General features: G+C 39.6%; 1 protein-coding gene across 6 annotated transcripts in view; it reads left to right on the top strand.

Moving 5' to 3' along the window:
• Window positions 1-370: 370 nt before the first annotated feature.
• ANK2 (ankyrin 2) overlaps window positions 371-22,063 on the top strand; it is a 335,054-nt gene continuing 313,361 nt past the window's right edge. For all 6 annotated transcript variants that reach the window (XM_062574110.1, XM_062574102.1, XM_062574111.1 and 3 more), the window contains exon 1: window positions 371-453. The gene's annotated coding sequence lies outside the window, so the exon portion shown is untranslated. The remainder of the gene's footprint in view (window positions 454-22,063) is intronic.

The raw sequence follows: 22,063 nt of genomic DNA, 5'->3' as shown, positions 1-22,063 counted from the left end.
TTCCCCCCTCCGCTCTAGTTTTGCTCTTCCCCTTTCTCTCCCCCATTTCTGTGACTTGCCACCCCCGCTCTCGGATAACTGCCTTTCAGAAGCCGTGGTCCCTCCCGCTTCGCGACCCGCTCGGCACAAGGCGGCTCCGCCTGCCTCCGTCGCCCGCAGCTCCTCCGCCAGCGGCGGGGCCGCGCCGGCCGCACGTGCGGGCGGAGCCGCTGCGCCGGCGCTTCCGCGGGGGCGCTGCCGGGGCCGGCGCCGCGCCGCGGAGCGGAGCGCCCGGGCGCGCACGCGTGCGGCTGGCGGGGCGCGGGGCAGCGGCGGCTCCCGCGGGGCGGGCTGGGCTCCGCAGCGCCTCGGGCTTGGGCGCTAGCGGGAGGGGAGGCGGGCGGCGCGGCGCGGCAGCCCGGGCCGAGCAGCTTTGCCGAGGGGAGCCTGCTGAAAGAGCGAGTGCCCGAGCGCGTAAGTTACTCCTGCCCGCTCTCCTTGCGGAGCAGCTGCCGGGTCTTTTCCTTGCTGGCGGTATTCTCGTGCGTTCCTTTACTGGGCAGCGCCCGCCGCAGAGCTCGCACTGTGCGAGACCCCGTGGAAGGAGACGGCAGGGAAGAGTAGCCGGCATGCTTGCCGGCGGGAGCGGGGTGACCTGCCTGGCGCCGGGCAGTACGGCCCTCGCCGGAGTTACCAGGTGCTCAGAGATTTTTTTCTGTGACGACCTGGAGGAGTCCAGGGACAATAACCACAGCTGCACTTGCTGCGACTTCCAGAGAGCCGAATGGAGGGGGGACTGGCCTCAGCTGCGCCAAGCTTTGCGTGTCCGTAAACTTTCTACAAGGAGGGTAATCGTGGTTATTGGCAAGGTGCTCAGTGAGATTTGCCAGTAATTCCCATATCACTTCTGTAAAGAGTTGTCCAGTTGTCCGAAAGACTTTATTTTTTTTATTTTTTTTTTTTTGTGTGTGGTGGTGAAAGTGGGTGGCTAGAAGAGATCAGCTAGAATTTTGTTTCTCTTTCAAAACGCCCACAGTTCCTAAGATGCTCCTTCTTTATCCTCAAAGAGTCAGAACAGTAGACAAACATGGTAAATCCCTTGCTTCCTATTTCATTTCCCTTGTAATAGAACGAAGCAGCAATAGTTAAGGTTTCTGATCTTTAACTCTTACTGAGTTAAGAGACTGTACATATGAAATACTGTATCAAATCCTTTACAGGTTTGGGGCTTCATTGGAAGCAATGTGAGGATTCTGACTGCGCAAAAGCTGAGGCTGGAGTGTGGAGTAGAGCCCTTGGGTGTGTCAGCTGTTGAAATGCAGATTGTCTGAACCTTTGCTTTTGCATCTGGTTTTGTATTTTTCTTGGGGGGGAAGGATCACTAGTAATAATTCATCTTTTCTTGTTTGGTCGCAGTTGTGCCTGGCTAGCTGATGTGTTTTAGTTCTTTTTTTTTTCTTTTTTTGATAGAATACTAAAGAAAAGCTCTAAGGATGTGCTTAAACTGCTATGAGTAACTTTATATAGGATTGTACCTATGAAATACTCTTTCTGCTGTTTACTTCTAGCGTTTTTGTAGGACTGAAATGTATTTGATCTCTGTAGTTGGTGCATTGGGGTTGTTACTGTGAGCAAAATAGTGTAGCAGCTGATAAGGGTGTATTCATAGCTTACACTTCTTGTTTAGGATCCTTCGCTTCTATTGGTAGCACAAATTGGAGGAGCTGGTTAATATGGCAAGGTGCATAAGCAATAAAACATATTTTAACAAGTCCTTCTGCTAAACTGTTCCCTGTATCTTTTGCTTCTTTGTTTTTGCTTTGTATTTCATTCCTGTTTATATATCTGTTTTAGAAGGGTACTTCTTGTCTAAACAAGCGTGATACCTGATGGAGATTATCATAGGAGTTTAGGAGAGAACGCAGTGTTGGTCAGGTTAACCCTGCTATCTTGGGACTTGGTCTGAAACCCACTAACATCAATAAAAAGCATTGTGTTGTTCTAGATAGATTTTTGGATTGGGTCCCTAACTACCCATATCTGTAATTAGTTACTGTGGGTTCCAGCAGGGTTTCTCAGTTAAAAAGCTTGTTTCTAAGCCTTTACAAGGAAATAATTAAACCCCCCCTCATAAATTACCTTTCTGTTATTTTTAATTGTCTTATAGTAAAAACAAAATGGGTTTATTATAAACTTTACTTTTATGATTTTTGTCAGATCATTTTGTTAGTTTGCAGCAAACTGGTAGTTTTCTGCTTTGTATACGATCCTTGACTTGTCTTTTCAGCCTGTGCGTTAAGCTACACCGATATGGTCAATAAACTATCACTTGCAATGCTGCTTGGGTGTTCTGAGTATAACTAGACCTCTTCTAGGCCCGCTACATTTGTAGCACTAAAAGAAATACGAAAAGCCTCCTATTGTTGCTATTGAGGCTGTACAGTCTCTGAGTGATTTAGTCTAACCTCCATATTGCCTCATGGAATCTGCAATGGGTTTAAACAGTAGAGAGAACAGATTTCTCAGCAGTTGTGCTGCAGCTCTCCCTGGCTGTTTAAATCAAGGATGGCTTCACTGTTACCAAGAGTGTTATGGATGCGAGACTGGAATCATGTCAAGCCATTTCAGGAGCAGCAGGAGTGGACTGAGTTTCTAAAGTTTTAGGAGTTTCCTTTTGTGATGGTTTTGAGTGTAAATCAGGACAACTGCATGACTGGAAAAGAAAAAGGTAACTTTGACTGGAGTGCTTTAGAAGAATAAATACAAACTAATGCTTGCTGTATTTTGTCTTGGAAGCTTTTGTCTCATGCAGTAAACTGCTCTATAAATGCTGTGTTTGGGTCTCTCTAATTGTTATCATTTAGCCATAAAGCATAAGCAGATATCTCATATAGTAAACAAGGCAGCAGATTTAAGTTAATGCTAATGTGTTCGCAGTTTGAGCCAAAAGCTTTTCAGGGTTGTTATAACATGCTGGGCATACAGCCCATCTATCTTAATGTCTGAAGGAGACAAAAGTTATGGATTGACTCATTGTACAAATCAGCTCATCTGAAAGTCAGATTTTGCTGTTTGTTGCCAACAAGTAATTTAGTTGTATTAAGTATGGCTGAGGATGGATGGCAGTGTGGTTAGAATATTGAGATGGGATTTCTGAGCTCCCATGAGCCGTTCCCTGCATTGCCACAGATTTCCTTGTAACCTGGGCCAAGTCGTTAAATGTTTCTATAAAATGGGGTTAATGATGCTTCCTTTTTTTCACAGGACACTGAAAATTAACGTGTTGCAGCCATTTATGAGGGGACAATATAAATACAGTAGAGTGCAAAATGTGTTAGGAGAGTGGATTTCCAGTATGTGACAATATAATATGTGCATCACAAATCAAATGTGCTTCATATACTCGCATCTAAGAAAGGCACAAAGTTTTGCTTTTATTAGTAAATCTTGAATGTTGATTTGGGGCAATTATTGGAAGAGCCCCTTTGTTCATCTTGTATTTAAATTATAATCTAGTGTTTATACAGTATTCCAGTTGTTGAACGTGACATTGAGTGATGTTGCATCTTAACAATGGCAAGATAATGCAGACTTTGACAAGGTCTTAAATGTGTGTTTCCTATGCGTTAGGGATAACAACATGCAAACTTCTACTCCTGTGACCATTCCTGTTATGTTTAAAAATTGTGTAGATATTTAAGTTTTGGAAGATTTGAGTCAAAAGTAGCTCAGTCCCATTCACTGGGACTGCTCAGCCACGTGGAAAGTCTGCTTGCCTTGATCTATACAAAAACCTGATGTTCAAACTGATACGTATATGAAATGCTCTATTTTAAGCTTAATGACCTTATTAGGTGGATAAATTGGCAGTGTAGCGTAGATCTGTGTGACGTCTGTCTTGAAGTGAAATATTTGTGTTCTCGTAGAACAACTTAAGCAAGATCAACTAAACAGAACAAAGTTCTTTAAACTGCATGTAACATCTTTAAAAGCTAGGCCTGGATGATGACACATGGCAATTAGTCATGGATTTCTTAAGACTTTTTTCTTTCATTATAGACGATGTCACAGTTCTGTCCTTGAATAAAGTACGTACCAGTCATTAAAAGTGATTCTGTCAGTGTTTTATCTGTTGCTTTTCTGTGTGCATTCCCGCTTTTGTTACAAAGCTCAGAGGTTGACTGTGTGGCTGTAAATTGAAGCCTCTTCGCAGTTTGAGTTAATGTTAACATGTGCTGGGCATTTTGAGTAGGAGGTGAAATGAATACCAGTACTGTCTGTTTGCATGACTGTCATGCTGTTGAAGTGTGATTCCACCCGAGAGACCGCCGCAGTGCGCGGGTGTCGAACCTTCCCAGCCTCCTGTGGCGGGTACTGGCTCTTCAGGGTCTTCCGCTCCCCTTAGACGTAAAAACTGGAAGAATTCTGCTTCCTTAGAGCTGAGTCTATCATCATGCAGAATTAATTTATTCTTTCTATAGTTCTGTTCGGAAGAATATCGGCAATTTGTGTAAGATGCTTGGAACTCTGCATTTATCCATGGGTAGCTTTGCCATGCTTTCATCTAGCTGTCAAACTCCTTTGTGGCTTTTCAGCAGAGCACCTGTTCCAGTTAGGATGGTGCTTTTTGCATCTCCTTTTCTACATCCATCCTCAACCTTTACAGTGAAACCAGAAACAGAGACTTCTTCTTGACTTCCTTCCTAGGCGTTGACCTTTATCTGGATCCACAGGTTAAATTTCAGAGACCTTTATATCACTTGGTTTAGATTTCAGAAGTCTCTATTAATTTAACTAGTGTCCTGAAAACACTTTCTGTTGTTTCTAAAACTTCATTTTGGCTTCTTTTGGAATAGCTTTGTCCTCCCCTGCTTCTTTTTTACTGACAAAAGCTTTCTCTTTCACACTTTTTCCCAACTTTGCAAAATGTTTTGGAGAGAATTAGGAAATCAGTTTAAAAAAAACCACATGTATGTGTGTATATATGTATATATACATATATGCACGAATGTATGTAAATAGGAAATTTGACTCTAACTGCAAACTCCATTTGGAAACTAATGGAGAGATCTAAAAACAAAGAATTGAATGCATTTAATTTTGAACATTCTCTGTGAAATTTAATACCCTTGAATTTTGTTTATGGACAAGATTATTTTGAATGAAAAGCCATTAAGAAAAGTAAAAGATGACAGCTTAGGTTTATTTTGCCCTGTGGTGCACTGATTCTACAGACTGTCAAAAACAGGCAGGCATCGAGCTGTGTTGTCACAGGCTTCAGGTTGTAGTAATTTGATAGATCTCTTATAGTTTTCTAGTATCACTAATGATAATATAACTTGTACTTAAATGTGCTCAATTTTTTATACTGCAACTTGAAGTTCTGGAGGAAGAACTGATAGTTTTTTTGTCTCATTTTTCCTGGGAAAAGATGTAGAGTGATGGTGAGTTTCTGACATGCAGATTACTTGAAATGAATCATTTATGGTTTACATTTGTAACTTACCTAGAGGAAAAACTCCGAAATCAGCTGCAAAAGAATTGTGCATATTATCCCTTGTGCAGGAAATACATTTTTTAGGATATTTTTAAATATTAAACAGGGAGCTCTTAGACAAGCCCCTATTTATAATTATTTATTGGCAAGAAAATCTAACCCTCCTATGACTAAAAGTATTTATCAATTCTTAAAAAGATGATTTGATTCAAGACTTTGGTTTTTTAAAGAGAAATCAATGTTATGATTTGAACCATAACAAAACCTACAGTATTGCACTGTGAGCTCTAAAGCCAGCTGCTGTTTCTTCCCCATCTGCATCGCAGTTCTCCTTGCTGTGTGCTTGTTTGGAAAAGTACAGTCTCCACTGGCTACCCTGCATGTTCCTGCACGGAGAATCTCGCTGTCACCTGAGGGAGGTGCGTGGAAGCAGACTGTGCCGTGGTGGCCTGTGGAGGTTGCCCGCCTAGATGGGAACGTTTCAGCTGGACTCCTTTCCAGGATGCTCCCAATCTCTTACAGACGTGCTGCTTTGATTCAGAGAGATGACAAAAATATTTATAAATACAAATAAACCCATAAATCAAAGCTCCTCTCTACATTAGCTGTGTTTGCAACACTGTTCTTTCAATTAGTTATTTCCAGTGGCTTCTTCCTTTTTCTTTCATTCCTCTGAGTGTTTGCATCTTTCCAGTGTTCGTAGAACACCTTTAGGGCTCTTGCAGTTTACCCTTTAGGTTCTTTGCTGTGCTTCGTTTATGAAGACAAAGCATTTCAGGTCTGTCCTCTCCCCCCCCCCCCCCCCAATAAATTTTAAAAGGGTGATAGAAAGGCAACAGATGGAGTGCATGAATTTATGAAACAATTATTGTGTTATGGAACAATATTGGTTTTAATCTTGAAAAGGAGATAAAGTTGGACTTTTAGGAACATGAGCAGTGGTCAGCTGTTAGTGTTCTGTAATAATGTCAGGTAATGGTGTACGAGCACTTGAAAGAGAAAAGGTCTCTGTTTCTAGGCTTTGACTGACTCGCTAATAGTGGAGAGTTACAGCTACTGGAAACCTCCTCACAGCACAGCACGTGCAGCTCCCGCGGGCGACGTCCCCTTCTGCCCAAAGCGATGCTGAAAGAGGCTGCTCTTCCGCTATTGCGACTTGGAACATAAATCTTTGTACCCTGAGGGCACGTAACAAGCGAGCCCCTCTTAAATTACCCCCAGGCCTCCCAACTCTCGTTCTGCTATCTAGTGCTAAGTATACTTGTGGGGGGAATGTCCAGCAGCGGAGTGCAGTGAATACAGCCATTGCTTTCGAGATCATCTTCCTGTTGCTTGTCTCTCCCTCCCCCCCCCACCTTGTTCTTCACTTTCTTATTCTCCCCAAAATAAATTAGAGAATGATCTTTGGGTAGCAAATAAAGATATTGTTGAATATATTTTACTTCAGAAACTTTTTTTTTTCCTGATAGCGCCCCAAAATGTGCCATTTACTGTGGCCTGGAGAGAATGCTTAAATTCACTTAGCCCTGATCCAGAGAAGCACATGCTTACAACCGTAGCATACGGACAAGCTTACTGACTGAGTGGGATTTCAAGCTTTAAGCACCTGGCTCTTAAAAATTTCGATGTCTGATTCTTTATTGCTCCTAGTTAATCTTGCTGGGTTTTAGATGACTTGTGCTCCAATTATCTTATAGTGGTAGTAAACGTTCTGTCTTTTATGTTATACTCTTTATAAAAAGAGGATGAAACAGCAAAGATTGTATACTTTAGGTCCTTTGGAGGAAAAAGTGAAATTGAAGGCAAAAATTACAGTGCTTTAGACTACAAAAGGCAGTTGTGGTCACTGATGATCAGAAATTTTAGACTAAATGCATTTCCTTAAAAGTTTGCTATTTCTATTAGCTGTCTTGATTCAAAAATGAAGGTTTTGAAGTCCAGGATGGTCTGCCCCCAATGAAAGTTCAGGAAGATCATCTAAACATGAGTCTCTTGACTGCCCTCCATTTTATGGAAGCAAAACTGTGCATAGCTGCTGTTCAAGGAGTTTAGTATCTGATCAATCCTTTGCCTGTCACGCTTGTCCCCTGGCCAAGAACATCTTGTCTCAACGTCCCGTACGTTGCGTCTTGATTGATGCAGCCTATGCAAAAGATGTTCGACAGTAAGTTATTGCAGTTGAATTCAATATATCCATCATAACTACATGATGAGAGAGTGTAATAGCTCCTGACTGTATACAGGCAGTTTCACGGTTTCTGAAGTTGGCTATAAGGTTGGATTTTAATTTTGTTTTTAAAGGACTTTTTTACTTGAGTGAAGGGAAAATATTTTTGGATAAAATGATCATAAAATCTCATGGTAAAAAGGAGACTTAGGAGCATGTGTAGCTCCTGAGGTTACTTTTAAAAGTGACTGGATAATAAGAACTGGAAGAATGCAGATCATTTGTAGGATGGTAAGCAGCGAGAGACAGCAGATGACAAGCCTATTTTGCAGCAACTTTTAGGTTTCAAAATTTGGTTTTATTTTATAATGTTTTCACAACCTCCTGATAACATGAGCTTAAACTATGGAATAATTGGCAAGATGGCTAAGGCCTGCACTTGGGAATACATTTGCTGTTTTCTCTTAAGGAGCTGGAAACTATGCTAGCTCTTATTTCTAAAGTAGGAGAAATGTATATATCGAGCAGTAAGATGCACAGTTAGTCTGCTCTCTTGTTTGCAAAGACTGCTGGCAGACTTGATATCAACATGCTCTATGTATGTTGATCATGCTTTCTGATGCCATAAAGCGAATGGACTAATGAATCTCAAATAATCTTTCTCTTGAGAGAGAGAGAGGTGGTTTGGTATTCTCTCTTACATGTGACCTACTCTTTGGAAATAACTACAGCAGTATTATATACACAATGAACAGTCTGAGATGTATCCAAATATTTATTTGTATTGTGCACCAAGTTAGTGAATACTTGCACAAACTCACTCGTGTAAAAGTAACACTTATGGCAGAGTTTACATTTTGAGAAGAGGATCTGTTTTTGATCACAAGATCACGGTCGCTTTGTTTTTTTAATCTAGGTTTGAAATATTCCATTTTGCGGGTGAAAGAAAAGGATAAGAGGTAACTAAATGTCATAGCATAAGCAGAATTGAGGAGATTGTTTATGAATTTTATAGTGTTGATATGCCTCTAGAGCTTTGCAGAAGTAAATCTAATAGGGCTTTTTTTTTCCTATGGATAGAAAATAAAAGCCAATTGTAGCATCTTCTTAAAAGAATTTAAAAGCATCTTTTTTGTAGCATGTATTAAAAAAAAAAAAAAAAACAAAGAAACTCACTCCTGTTTTGAGAAGTTTTTCCATTGTAGAGCAGAGGCAACATATGGTCGGTATATTACTCTAAGCTTACTACTCAAAGTGGGGAGGTCTTTTGTAGAATAAGGAAGTATTCAAAATCACTTAAGAGATTCAAATGTGCAATCTGTATTAATTTAAATAGGAGATGTAAGCCTTAATCGGTTAAGTAGCTTTGACAAAACAGATTCTTTATGTATTATTTCTATGCAGTAATCAATTTTTATGGTCTGCTTTGAAAGAAATTAAAAATTCCTTTTCGTTTTACTGAGAGCGTACCCGAGAGCGTAGAACTGTCATTTTGCACCTTCATAGAGAAGGTATTATGAAAACATAAGGTATTCTTTAGAATCAACCTTAAATACTCATTTGAATTGTTTATTGAAATATTTCAAGGTAGTTTGGAAATATTGAGGAATTTTGAAGTGTAAAAATAATTAAAAGGTTATAAGGACTAAGCTATTATAGCTCATAGAAGAGTTCTGCGGATATCTGTGGAGTTTGGATCAGATATTTGGATTGCTTTGGCAAAAAAAATGCAGAAAAATCTTTACACTTCTTAATCCCCTCAATTTCTTTAACTTGAGATAAGTATGTCTGGTTCTCCTACATCCTAAACTAGTATCCTAATCTCAGGTAGCTTGAAAACTACTTAGGTGCTCAGAGTTGGGATGTTTTGTTGTTAACCAGTGTTCTTAACAGCAGGGCTTCCCTTCTGAGTCAAGATGTGTATTCAGGCACCCGGCAGGCAGACGTTCTGCCTGCAGGAAAGTTCTTTCTCTAGGGGGAAGAAAAACCCTACTCAAACACCGAAAGTCTTACAGTTGCTGAAAAATAGCTTTGACATCCTTTTCCAGTCAGAACTAGTTGTGAACAAGCTTTTTTTTTTTTTTTTTTTTTTTTTAGCATATTTTTATTTAAGAACCGTTGTTCCAGTGGTTGCCTCACTGTGCCTCAGCAGTGTAGAAGACTAATGCCTTTGTCTTCAAAGTCACAGGGAAGGGGAGACAAGGAACTGAAGTGAAGGCTTCGGGGCGGATTTATGACTAATGCTCTCACTTGAGAGTGGAAAGCTACAGAGGAGACTGACAGCCACCAGGGTTGGTTTGTATTTAGGCAATTTCTTATTCTTTGTAGTGCTTTCAGATGGCCAAAGACTTGTGACACGCTTAAACTTGGTGTCTGTGTTTATAGCAGTCTGCGTAAGCTGTCCGCGTCCCGTTTCAGTATGATCCGTGTTGTGCAGTGCCTCAGATTCAGAATGCGGGTCTCTGCTCTGACGGATGTTTTGCATTGTATCGTATTAGAGCTCCGGAGATTGCCGTGACTTCTAAACTTTAAGAAATGCTTTGAAGAAGTGAGGTCCTGAGAGGCCTGGAAGGTGGTTCCCTGTGGAGGTTGAGGTGCCTGCATATCCCCAGTGAAAAATTCAGGTTCACAAAAGTACCATGAAAAGGACAGCAAGAAATTCTGGGAGAGTGGCATAGCACTGGATGCCAGAATGATAGTACTATTACTGGGATCGTATAGGCTAAAAAACAAAAAAAGGCAAGATATGGGGGAGGCAGGTGGTGGGGTTTTTTTTGTGTGTGGGTTTTTTTTTTGTTTTATGTTTTAGGTCCCACTGGTAGAGATAGAAAAAACATATGGGCTTTGGCTCCTTATTCTATCATCAGTGAAAGCTTCCAGAGGTGAAAATATTGCAGAAGGAGACTATTTCCTTCCTGGATACTTTTCTGACAAATTTTGTCCTGTGGTGACATTTTAGAACATGAATCTTTGCCAACTTTAATTTTTTAAAGTTCTGTTCCAGATAGGCCTTAGTGGGTTTGTTTTTACATTAGCAAAGCTATCTGCCTGATAAGCTTCCAACCTCAGTTTATTCCTATATACTAATCATATACGAAGAAAAAAAGAATGGAGGAAAAGATGTAGAGAGAAACTTGTATCTACTAAGAGATGACAGTGGGATTAAGGGACGGAGCTGGATGAGGAATGGTTTTTGTGACTTAAACTTTGAAAATTTCCCAAATGTTTCTTTCAACTAAATGTTGAAGAGCAACGTGGAAGAGACTTGAGAGACAGGATAACAATGTAATGATCAAAGTTGGATCTCCTACACTCTTGCAAGTGGTTACTCTATTGTGCTGCTGCTTTCTCTTTACTTTTGACCTGAAATTCATTCCAGAATGTATGCAACTTTTCACAATACAATCATTGAGGGGAAAAATGTTAGTTTGGTTAAACCTAGATTGTCATCTCTCATTCTGTGATTTTTTTTTTTGGGGGGGGGGGGGGCGGTACAGGACAATTAGAACTTTCCAACTATTTTACGGAAAAACTCTTGATCAGTTCTAATGGAAGTCTCTTTTCAATGAACACAGAATATCTTTAAGAAATTTAGTTTAAATGTAAAAGTAAAGCCATTGCCCAATGTGTGAGATAGTGCTTCTCTTTGATGAGATGATCTCTAGAAGATGTTCCAGGGTTAGACACCTATTAGGAAGTTGACTGCACATGCTTTTCTGTGATACCCTAGTATTCTCTTCTGACTGCACTAAGAAGTAAATGTTTTTTCAGACAGGAGGAGGTTAATTTTTTTGCATGATTAATGTCATCTTGTGTGGATCAATATATATGCAGAGAAGCCTAGAGTAGGTGCAAAAAAACCCTACATACTGGAAATGCAGTTTAACATTATTTTGACAATAGTGTGTGTCTGCTGCAGTCTGATAGACTTGCAGTCTTTTAGAAATGACATTCTCACATTTTGGCAACTTAGGTTCTTGAGAAGGAAATACAAAATGCAGTAGTCTTTGCATGTGCTGGGCAAGATTTTTTTCAAAAGTACTTAGTATTACTTACAAGAACTTCAGAAATTTTTATCTAGTTGAAAAAGAAATACTGAGAGGCTTACAAATGCATATTGGTTTATAATGTAGCAGAAGTGAAGTCTGCTGCTTAAATATCATACTAACCACCCAAGTCAAAAACTAAGATGAATTAAGATGTATTTTAATGTTAGACATTTTTATCTAAACATTGACAGCATTCGGTTTATTGATCACTAATCATTAACTTTTTGCACTTTCAAATGCAGATGCAGTAATTTCTTTTAATTTTCAAATACATTATATTATTTTAACTTATTTATAAAACATCAGTGCAAACCAAAAAAAAAACCCCATACATCTTTATAAGTCTCTTATAACTTGTAGCTTTTGAGCATGAAACTTTTATTGCAAGTATAAAATCAAGGCTAATCCATTAAATGGGAGATTTATTAATCTGAAGGCATTAATACAGTTTATTTCACGATTATCATAACTTGATATCCTAAAATATAAATGTAGTGGACTGTGTACTTATGATTGTAAAATGCTGCTTAAATAAAACAGTACAACCAGAAATAGTGGTGCAGAATGTAGTGCTCCTGTTAGGAAGAGAGTGCTTACTGAACAGTGGTGAAAGGTTTCCTCTGCTTCAGCATGCAATGAGGATAGCAGGAAAAACTATTGACATTAGTGGCAAGAAGATCAAACCCTCAGACTTGTGCTATTGATCTCCTGATTCACCCGCAGCTAGGATCAGAGACACATGGCACTGAGAGTGCTGCAATGGGAAGTGCGGCAAATGTTTCTTGGATGTAAATAAAGCATGTGGCTGTGATGGTTATGGCAGCATCCAAGAACACAGATGTTTTCCATGTTTTCTAAGTTAATTTAAAAAATAACATTTTTTTAGATGGCTTTGGGGAAAAATTGGTAAGGTATTTCTGAAGTAGTTCTAATGTGTCTTCTAAAATTGTCTCCAATTTTAAATCAAAAAATCTATGGAAGTTGCTGAGCCTGTTGCAATATAAGTTGGGAACTGTACTAACCCCACAGTTTTTTTTGTTGTTTTTTTTGTTTGTTGGTATGTCCAAAGTGGTGTGATCAAAATTTTCAGTGGTCTGAGTTCAGAACTGTAAGGATTTGCAGGGGCAGTAAAGTTCTGAACACTTAAATGCTGCATCTAGGTTTTGTAACATATTTTTTTAAATGCAAACTTTCTGTAAGTCATTCTGGAAGAGTTAGGTCAGGTATTTGTGTTCTGCAGTGTACTTAAAGAAAATCTGTGTCCATTCAAAACATACGTCAGGTTTTTCAAATTTTCAAAAGTCAAGGCGGGTATCTACAGAAATGAGTTGACTCTCTGATATGCTGCACATTGACCAGCTCCTCTAATTCTTGTAACTCCAGTCTGCCTGAATGTGGGTGCCTATAGGTCCTCAAATTAGAAAAAGCTCATAATTCTTTTTAATTGTAATAAAAACTAGTCTGCATATAGCCCTGTGCTCAGAGGTAAGGATTATCTTTTGAGAGACTCTGAATATTCTTGCTCACTCTCTGACTTCAGCAGAACTTGAGGACGTACAGCACCTTTCCAAAGACCCTGCTTTGTTCAAGTGGCTCTGTAATTAGCGGAAAAAAGCAAATAGGAAATTCCTTTAGCACAGTTGGAGTAAATGTTGAAACATCTCATGCTGGGCTTAATTCCAATTAATTAATGTACTGTAGGCAGCTTTCAGTATAGTAATGCCAAAACCTGGTTTACTTTGTGCCAAATAACCAGCTATACCAAAAGCCTCTGAACAAAATCCATGCTTCTTTCTCTGACCTGTGGCAGCAAATTAATTAAAAATTGAGGAGACTGAAACTATCACTTTAAAGTGATGTAAGAGGCTATGAATGGCACTTAGGCAACATTGTCAGTGTCCATTCTATTGCAAACTGAAAACACTTGGTTTCTTGTACTGTCTTTGCATATGTAAAACTCTTAATTTTCACTAGTTACCTAATTTGGGTGTCTTTTTTTAAGGTTCTGTCTCTTACAGCCTAATTCTCAGGTAAGTGTTGTTTCTGTAGGGCTTTTACTTATTTATTTTTTTATAAATAGAAGCTTGTATTTCTTCTAGCTAACATCTTTTTTTCTTTTTTTTTTTTTTTTTTTTTTTTTTTTTTTTTTTTTTTTTTAAGACTTCTAAGGAATCCGGAGTCATAATACAATACTTTAAGAACAGTTCCCAGAGTGTAAGAAGTCATCCATCCAGATTATCTTTTTGTAGCTCTATTGCTAAATGTGATCATGTTTCAGATGATGCTTATTCTGGAGTTCTAGTTATGTAGTACAGCATAACTCCTCTGTTTTTAATAACAATTTAAATAAAAATTAAGGTATACTTCATGTTGTCAAAATTCTGACAATGCTGTTGTCTGGCAGGACCATCCTACTGGTCATGTAATAACAGTTATTTTCTGGCTTAACTATAATGAAAATATTCTCCTGCACTCATTTTCTTATCTTGAAATTCCCCCTTGTGTGTTCAGAGGGATACACTGATGCCCAAACTCCAAGAGGGATAAATCCAGCTTTTGTTCTACCAAATTCTTTCAGTCTGGCACCAAAAACACTAGTGGCCTCATCCAATCAAGTCTACTTCACTGCCATGCAATATGATAAATGCTTTTGGTTCAGGTTGAATGGTAAAGCTTTGGCAAATAAAAAAAAGCAGTTGTTAGCTGTTGTGGTACCAAACATGTATTGTTCTAGGACAAGCAGGCAAAAAAAAGTCTGAGGTGTATAGCAGATCAAATGGAAAACCTACTTAGGGTACATCCAGTTCTGTTAAGACTTGAGTGTATTTTTATCAAAGCTTGTTTAACAACAGAGAGGAGAACATCTGTCAGCAATTCTGCGTGGGGAAAAATGTTACCCTTTCTTCTCAAGAAGGACTTATGAATTGCAATTACCTGATACTGTATCATTTTAAAAGTATGAAGGTTTGAAATACATTTGGAGGCAAGATAAATTTAGGTTTTGTTAACCATGTTGGCAGAAAAAGATATTTAAATTCTTAAAAGGCCTATTTAAGCAAAAAAAAATCTTTGGGCTGCTTTGGAAAGAGCCATTTGGCTGCAGAGTGGTGGCTGTGCTTCAGGAATGAAGGAATGAGGGGTGAAATGTGGCTAGAAGGGATGCCTGGATGTTTGTAGTGACCCTGGCTATTTGAGAGTTTGTATGCGTGCGTGCACGCACACACACACACACACACACACACACTTGCATGCTTATTCTTGAGGCAATAGGCTTAGTTGAGCAGATATATCTTCTGGCTAATGCAAAATGTTTGTTTCTGCTATGTAACTAGTGTATAATCTGGATGTTGCCATACATATCTGAAGTTTTGCTGCAGTTGGTAGCAGTGGTATTGTCAAATCATAGGCCTTTGGGATTGTCTGTTCCAAAATTCTGCATCAGATCTTTCTGGGTTCTCCATATTCCTGGATTTTTTCCTTTCCTCTTCTCCTTTCTTCTTCGAGAAGAAAGAGAATTGGTTTTCTTTCTTTTCTTTTTTTTTTCTTTTTTTTTTTTAACAGGATATGTGACAATTTAATATTGGGATGTTTGATTTGCACTTTTTGGGGGTGAGGGGAAGGGTTCTTCACTCCATCCCTTGTTTTCTTTGCTCGAATAGTTTTAAAAAAGGAGCAAATACAGGCTTTTTCTTTTCATAAAGTAGTTTCTTATTTTTCTTATGAATTAGGGCTTGTTTTGATCTTTTTAATCCAGAATATTATAGGTTTAGTTTCAGTGCTGTGCCAAATTTATGCTTAATCCTAAACAGAGGAGATACAGTTGGACATCTTTCCCACCGAAGATCCTACAGTACAGTGTATGGTTTCATTCTCTTTTAGGACGGTTCTTCTTGCAGGTTAATTCAGTCATTTTGAATTCAAAGCAAGCAAAGAAAGCTCAAATTCTAACAGAAGTTTCTGATTTAAAACCAAATCAAGCAGAAAACCTTTCCTTGTGTTTTTCCACCAACTTTGTTCTAGATTCGGAGATTGTATATGTGGAAGAAAAACAAAAGAGCTGTCCTTAAATTATGGTCATCACTCTGAATTTGGCCTTCAAAATGTGGAACCAGAAATTATCTGTGCAAGACTCACTGCCGTGCTGGCCGGTTTGGAAGATGAGACTCTGGGTACGCGTGCGTTGCCATTTCCAGGCAGACCTGCGCTCGCTCCGGTTGCCGAGTTGGCCGGACGCGGGCCAGTTCGGACCTAAGGCATCGCGTGCGAGGCAATGCAGGGAGCCTTCCTCTGCCCTCCCAGCACCCTGACGAAAGCTGCGTGGCTTTCGAACCGGAGCTTGCTGCTGCCTTAGGGTGCTTTGCAGACGGAGGAGGCGGGCGCAGCGCGGCGGACGCTCTGCACCTTCGAAACTGCGCGTAATCTGTCAGGTTACCTAATGGGGTTGTAGCTCCTTTTCGTGGAGTGCTGGGTCTAGGAGGAACACGTGTGGCCTTTGCGCAAGCAGACAGTTGCCCTTGGAATCGAAGGGACAGTTTCGAGTGCTTTGGGGTTTCCTGACAAGTGGTTTGAGTTTTCCTCAAACTTTAGTGGGGGAAGGGAGGAGAGAAGCGAAGGAAGGGGATAGTTTTATTGCCACTCATTCATTCCTTCCCTTTTACCTCTGGTTTTTCTCCTCATCTCAGTCTCAGGGGATTTCATTCTCCTTATGCCCTAGGAGGAGCACAAAATGGAAGAAACCACTGAGTTTGAATCTGAATCCCCTCATCTTGTTTTTCTTTGCCCCTGTTTTTTCCTATTACTGAAGGAAGTAAGAGTTTCTGCTGTCCCTTAGGGGCTCATTATTTTTTCTTAATTTACTCCTCTTTCATTATTTTGTGAGATGATTATCTTTTTTTAAAAAACAAATTAATAATAATCCTTGTTTCTACCCTGCAGCATTTGCTCTTTGCACCTCCCCAGACTGTAAGGACACTTCTCCTCTCAAGTAACAGGGGCTCTGGGCCCTACATACTTCACACGGAAGTGTCACTAGGGCCTTAACCCTCAAATTGGGCTGTCTGGAGCCACCCTCTTAGTTGTATTTGATAATATGCTAGTGGCTTGGTAACTAATGAGAGAAAGAGTGAAATATCTGCAGCTAAAGAACGCTAAAAATACTATTTAGTCCCCCAAATAGTGCAGTACAGTAAGTATCTTCACGACTAGTATTCCTTCCCAGCTATAGAGCTCTGTGACCTTCCGTGCTGTGCGTTGTAGGTTGGAGCTGCTCAGGAACTGTAAGAGCTGTCAGCCTGGGGGGGAATTGTATGACTGAAATAAAATAGCTGTTGCCTCTACTTTGCTCCCTTGAGTGCCCCCCCCCCCCCAAAAAAAAAAAAAAAAAAAAAAAAAACAAAAAAAAAACACCCTCTCCTCATGGAGCACACAATAAGGAGCAAGTTTGGTGAGGGGCAGTAAGGAGGACCTTTTCCAAGCCACATTTATGTTCTGCTGCTTTTAGAGAGAAAAAAAACAAACAAAAAAAAAAAAAACAGATCATTTTAATTTGATCAAATTAAAAGAGAGGCTAGGTAAAGCCTCTTAACATGTAACATAAAATGAAGGAAGAAAACCAAGCAGAAAGCACTGCTGGTAATTTCATCTTGCAGGTTGGAGCCCCAACCGTGTGTCCTTTAGCTTGGTTTCATAAACCATATATTGAAGTTCAACGCTGCTTGGCACCTGGTGAATGTCACAGTAGGCTGTGCTATCTCCCTTGTGCCGAGGAGTCTCTCCTCTGTGAGTGATACCGGGAGTGGGGTCATCAGAAGACACATGTCCCAGGAAAGAAAATCCATGGGTAGGATACCAAGAAAGCAAGTGAGGTGTCTCAGAAGATACGTAAAAATACATTAACACTATGAACAACAGTGTAAGTTGTTATGAGCCAGCTGTCCTCTGAGGAGAGGGCTCCCCTCCAAAAAAAATTCTCATAATTAGTTGCACTTTCCTCTCAGTGGAATCAATGACAAACACTTATGCAGGTCACTTACCTGACTGCTGGCTGTTGACGCATGTCTAAGCCTGATGGCTTAGACGTGAGGAGTATCAGGCTCGTTATTCAGTCTACTCGATGTCATGCTTTTCGCTCCCATTCAGTATTACAGGCCAGATTCTGCACTATAAATTATAGGCAAGGGAAACCACTGTTGCATCTGTATTTGAGGTACAGAGTGACCTTAAAGAAATTGTAGAGAATCTTCCCTGTGCAGGATTTATTTTCTGATGTGACTGCTCAGGTGAAGAAGTTATGCCAGTTGCTGCTTTTCAGCTGGGAAGGAAAGTCGGGTTGTTGGCTGTGGGATAGGGTCAGGACTTCACTGGATATGCCTCCCTCTCCTGCTATTTTACTAATATACTTTGGCACTTCCCTGCCTTATCTAATTGGGTAGCTTTGCAGAGATCTTCTTTTGGATTCATGTTCCAGTAGCTATTAGCTTTGGTGTAGTGATGAATGAGATCTGTCTGGAATGTCATTTTTGGAGAGAATGCAGTAATTCTAGGTTTTCAGTATCTTAAGGCCAAAAGGTCTTAATGATGCAAGGAATAACTGCCAGTTTTACATACTCAGCTTTCAAAACCAAGATCAGGTAATGTGGAGACCTAAAATGCATGGAAGGTACTGAGGCATTTACAATGTTGTTTCTCTGGTCCAAACTGAATTTCCCTGTCACTCACTGACACCTTGTTTAGAATTAGATTCTCTATTGGAGTAATTAACGTAGTGCTTTTACATCTTCATCCTTTTCTCTTTAACACTTCCTCTTTCAGTTATCTGTAATAATTCTGATCTGCCTATAATCAAGGTCTGTAACTTGAGCCCATTCTACATGGGGGGCGGAGGGGAGAGATCTCTGTAGGTCTGACTCTTCTAGTATCAGCATAGACTTAGATGGGTTTAACCTAGTTGTATGACTAACATCTAAATGTCTTGGACTTCTCCTACAGCACATTTTGGCACCTGCCTTTCCTGATCATCGTCACAGGTTTTGATCAAGTTCTTATCACGGTGATGAACGTAATAGTTGTCTTGTCTCTGCCTTATTTAAGGGCTTTTTCTGTGTTACTAAAGTAAAATGCTGCTATGAAAATAACATTTTTGTTCTTTTGCATTAATGATTAGTGGCTCCATTTTCCCTGTAATATGACATATAACGCACTGTTATCACTTTCTGTGTTCTTCAAAGCATCATCCTTCCTTGCTTCAAAATACCATCCCTTGTTTACTAGCAAAATGTTGATTTCTGTACAAAGTCACTTCTTCATTGGCCAACATTCTTCTTAGTGTTTTATCATGATTTCCACAGAGCGTGCTTCTCAGTAAGTCTCTTCTTGTGATCTTGCATGTTGAGCCCTGTCTGTTTGTCATGATGATAAACAGTGTCTCCTTGTTTCCTTGTACCCTCCTGTCATTGTCCTGTTCAAGTCTAGAAGCAGTCCTGGACTCTGATCTGGAGCAGAGGACCTCTTCTGCCATATCTGTGTTGAGCATGATGATTTTTCTCAAGGCCTATAAAAATAATTAATCCCAAGGCAGGAAAGATAAGAAATGCATGCTTTGGCCATTTCTGATAGAAGTCTGGCAGTGAGACTTTCTGTAACTACCTGGTAGCAAGCGTAAGAATAATTGTTACGTAGCCTGAACAAAGTCAACCAGTGCTATCTCTCTGCTAATGAGAGCTTGTGCTGAGATGGGTCTTCATCATACAGCTGTACTGCTGTTATACTATATCTACTTTCATCAGAATAAAAGCACTATTAAAACAAATACTGTCTTAAAATGGTTGATATCAGTATAGCACTTAGCAAGTAGTTTCTAAATTTCCTGTGAAGTCTTTTCATTGTATAACTTTGATTAGGCCAATCTGAATATTAAGTGCAATTCCAAGGGAAGGGCAGAAATTTCAAATGATTTTTTTTCCTGTATGTTAGTTATATATATAAAAAAAAAAAAAAAAAAAGAGAGAGAGAGATAGTATGGTGGGAAACTTGGAGCTCATACCGTCCTTTTTTTCCCCAGAACAGCTCTTTCTTTCTCATTCCTTTTTTTTTTTTTTTTTTTTTTTTTTTTTTTTTTTTTTTTTTAATGTTGGAGGAGTAGAAGTACTCTCTTCCCCCTTTCTCTAGAGGATTAACTAGATTACTTTGCCATTAATGCATGGATTTACTTCAGTAGGCACCTTGGAGCCACATATTACACAGTTTGTCACTTTAATGCTTTAAAGAAGATTGCTGTAATCACAGCAAAAGAAACTAAGTGCAAAATACTGCATCATAACTTTCTAAACAAAAAAGTTATATTGGGTTGCTCCCCTTCTGCCAATATGTTATCCAAGTTTGCAAGACTGTTAATTTGCTGTTAATGTGAAATTAAATCTCATGATCTAAGGTAGAGAGCTGTAAGTCCATGGTGGACTTGAACTTTTAAAAAGCTATTAAAAATTCTTTTTGCAATGATTAAGAAAAGGAATTGAGAGTAAACATCTCTTTTGGCCCAGTAGCAGTTTTAATGTATAGTACCAGTGATTTTGAGGAATTTGCAGAAGCGGACTCTATAATATTAAACTTCCAGTTAAATGTAAGAAAATTTCTTAATTCTTCTTTGCTCTTTATTAATTTATTATTATTATTATTTTTAGCTGCAAACATTCAGAAGAGCTTTGGACTTTGAGAACATGTGTCAAGGAGGTCATGATGTTGGTGCTCTTAATTTTGGGCATACTGTGTAATTTGTGCTGTCCCTGTATTGTATTTGTGAGTTGAACTCTCTGCATTCCAAGAAACTTGCACAAAGGCAGCGTTTGTTCCCCTTCTCTCTGACCCTGCAGACTTTGTGCCCTGCCAGCGTGATGGAACTTTTTTGCTACAGACACAAAGAAGCTGGCGTTAGACCTCTTGAAGAGTGTGCAGAGGCAGTTGGTCTGAAAGTCCTTAAGGGGAAAAGTAGGTAGATTTGCTTTTAATGTCTTTTAATGTATGAGTTTTAACACTTTAGAGACTTCAGTTCACCAGGTAAAACAGTCTTAAGGATACAAATTAAAATTTATATTCAATGTTTACTAGTTTGTAGGGTTTAATATTTCATATTACAAGTCAGAAGCAAGAATCAGCCTCTAAACACAATGAGCTTGGGTGAAGAACTGGCAACACTTCAGTAAGAACTCACTGGCTATATTTTTGTTTGGAAAATGTAGAACAAAGGTTCTGACAGCTAATGCATCCCTCATCCTGTGTACTTGATGCCTATATAGAGGAAAGCTGAAATTAAAGTTAAGACTGTCAAGGATTGTCCATTCAGTACCATAATGCTATATATAGATTTAGAACATTTTTTTTACCTTCTGGTAGGTTTATCAGTAAATTGGCTCTTGGTTTGGCTTGCAACTTGCTCTGTGAAATGGCACTTTGGAGTGAGTCAAACTGGCCTTGCTGGAGTTAAACTTCAGGTGATCTGAATGAATTCAAGTAAACCTTCCACTACCTTATAGCAGCTACTGTAATAATGGATGTGATCTTACTGCTATGATAGGAGTCGTGCATCAGGCGGCCATATAACTGCTGGCACTTCTACCATGAGTGTGGGCCCGCAGTTTCTTCTCTGCTCCTTTTCTTTACAATCAACTAGTGCAGCTATCTGAAAATCTGTGCTTAAAGAACTGTTACAAATTTTGATTTTTATGAACAATAGTGCTGTGATGGTTCTTGGTCTAAAGGTGTTAAACCTTGTCCCATCCCAGGCATGAACACAGGAGAATCTACCATCATTCAGGGGTGAGCATACTAGGATCACTCCTGTTGGTGGGGGAAAAGCCTTTCTCCCAAGAATGACTGTGTCTTTGTTTTGTTTTCTCCTAATGCTTGGTTTGTATCATGGCTTGAAAGCTTAAAACTGTAAAGAGCAATCAGAACATTTGAGGGTTCAATTTATTTTTTTAAGATACGCAATTAAACACCTTTCCTGTAAAGAAAGGGCAAGAGCGAGACCAGTGAACCAGCAGGAGGCAGGGCAGTGAGCTGTCGAGTACTGTGAATGTGGGTGAACTCCTGGGCCTTCTGCAACATCCTCTGTGGCCTTTCTCCTGCACCATGTTGTTCCAGGGCATTTCCTCCTGAACTCCTCTCCCCCAGCACTCTTGCTTCTCTCTTCATCACAGGAAGTTAGTGTTGGTTCTCTGTGCAGCTTTGGAAAGATATGTGTGTAATGTAATCCCACATATTAATGTGTTTAATAAATGCGTTGTCTCACTTACGTAGTGACTCTGTTCTCAGTCTTAATTTCTGTTTCTCAGAACATTACATTCTTGGGTGATTTTTACCTCTTTTTTTATGCCT

The sequence above is a fragment of the Rhea pennata genome, chromosome 4, assembly GCF_028389875.1.
Source record: "Rhea pennata isolate bPtePen1 chromosome 4, bPtePen1.pri, whole genome shotgun sequence".
NCBI classification, from domain to species: domain Eukaryota; kingdom Metazoa; phylum Chordata; class Aves; order Rheiformes; family Rheidae; genus Rhea; species Rhea pennata.
The sequence above is the reverse complement of the archived record's forward strand: the minus strand, read 5'-3'. Positions and strand labels throughout refer to the sequence as shown.